Source organism: Octopus bimaculoides, chromosome 1 (assembly GCF_001194135.2).
Source record: "Octopus bimaculoides isolate UCB-OBI-ISO-001 chromosome 1, ASM119413v2, whole genome shotgun sequence".
In the NCBI taxonomy this organism is placed as follows: Eukaryota; Metazoa; Mollusca; class Cephalopoda; order Octopoda; family Octopodidae; genus Octopus; species Octopus bimaculoides.
The window spans coordinates 77,288,735-77,291,234 of record NC_068981.1 but is presented as its reverse complement, the minus strand read 5'-3'; positions in this window follow the sequence as shown (position 1 = coordinate 77,291,234).

Below are 2,500 nucleotides of genomic sequence, written 5' to 3'. Positions count from 1 at the left end.
TGTGTGTTTGCATGTATCTCTTCACATATTCAAGTAAAGTTATGTTATCTAATTTTTGTTTTCGTTGCATACAGGCGTTTTAAAGGCCAAGGCATGTTGTCTCAAATTCATAGCCTTCAAATTTTATGACTATAGTTTGATGCTCATCCCTTGGTAACTATAGACATCAATTGTGTAGTATACCCTATACATTGCTGTCCAGCTAGATGATAGCTTTCAGAACAACATATCTGATCTCGTGGGTGGCATTGACCTACATAGGAAACCAGTCTTGTTCCGAAGACCGCTCTGTATAGAGGTATTGTCTAACTCAATTATCTATACATTAATTATTTCAGTCCGAGTAGCGAAGCCATGAGCTTAATCACAATTTACTCCCACCCGCACACATACCAACACGTACAAATGTAATATGCTACGCCATAGGTATTCAACAACGGTTGGAATCAAAGAAGCGCCATCGTAACATATAGCTTGTTATGGGAATTTTTAGACCTGGCGAAACCTGACCATCTATAGAACCATTTACTTACAGAAACAATGAGACAGATTCACGGTCGGAGACGAAGAGTGATGAAGAAGTATCGATCTCAGCGCAAAATTCGTAATTAGTGACCTAAATAAAATGAAGGCTACTAATGTTGACAACACTGGAATACGAAATCAGAGCGCACAAAACCACAATAAGCACTTGGCCAATTCGTTTCTATATACGCCATGTTTGAGTGTTTATTTGTATATGTTTGTATATATATCTATAATAAAGTGAGGTTAACAGTGACTTTTGAGATTTGCTTATCACGATCATTGTTCAAACAGTTTAAATAAGCCCCGAGACAGGCAAAACTTGAAGTCACAGGGAACTTTTTTATTATACATTTCAATCTAAATTCAGTATTGAATCCTTTCATGTTTAATATTATTCAACACTTAAAAACCCTAACATTAATATATGCGTGTGTATGTATGTGCATATGTGTTATAAACACACACACAGCTGCACAGATATATACATGCATACTAAATCGACATGTACACATCTCCACACACACACACACACACACACACACACACACACACACACACACACACACACACATATATATGCATCGTTGTATGTGTAGAAGTATGTGCTTTTCTACTTATATGTATCTGAGGTACATCATTCTAAACTACATACATGCATACATATAGCTGCACTATAATATCGACATCAAAGAACCAGACATTGCGTAATTTAAATAGCATTACTTATGTATGAAATTTACTTTCGGAATATTTCAGAACGAAATATGAAGCAATCTATTTAGAGACTTTAGATGTAACTCCGCCTACTTTAGATGTTTACAACCATAAAACGAGTAGACAAGGAGGCCTCTACATGCTCACTCGACCTGCAAGATATAGCAGATAAACTATGCTCATAACACAACTTGGCGTCTTACAAATAGGAAGAAAACCTTGTATAAGGAATGTTCAGGTACGAAATGTCGAAGTGTGGAATATGCATTGACGTAGATTCACTCGATGGGGGATTTATTATGGCAGTTTAACCGCAGCAACAGCAGCAATAGTAGTACCTGCAACAACACCCCCAGTAACAGCAATTATAACAAGAGCAGCCACGTCATTTTTACTTCTGGATTAAAATACTTTCAAAAAAATTGGACGAGTTTTCTCTTTAGCAGTATCAATACACGCACGCACACACATACACACACACACACACACACACACACACACACACACACACATCAATTACTTTATATTTTTCATGTATCCCTGACGTTCAGTTGAAATTGCTGTTGTTATTATTGTTACGATGTTGTTGTTTTGAGGTTGCTGACTCTCAGTTCACCTTTGATTCACGGATTAGAAAAAAAAAAAGAAAAAAAAGAAAAAGAAAAGAAAACAACTTTTTTCTGCATTCTGCGATTACGACTCATTGTCGTAATATTAGTTTCCTATTTTGTGACGTTTGGGAGTGATTTGAGAGAATTTGGCTGTTGTTTGACTCAGATCGAACGATTTCGTACAGACATCCTCGATCGTCTGTCTTTCATCATGTTATTATCATTGCTATTGTTGTTCAAGTTAATTCAACCTTGTCATATTCAGGCAGAATCAGCTTGATAAAGGGTGTGACAATTACACAGGCATTATAAACAAATATATACTTTAAGAGCCCGGTTGTTGTCAATACAAAGAACTGTAACGGAGATTAGTGATGGAGTGATTAGTGATATATGTATGCTAGAAGTCATTGTCTGCGTTTCTTCCGGTGTAACTTCCGGCATATCATAACGCACTGATGAAGACACGAGAAACTGATACAGCTGAGCGCTATTACACTACGGAATCGTCTGCTGTACTCTGTGTATGCTTCCGTCTATCTCATTCTATATATCAAGCGTCTCTCTGTGCTGAGATTTCTCTTAATTCTTTGTGTATTGCAATCTCTCTCTCTCTCTCTCTCTCTCTCTCTCTCTCTCTCTCTCTC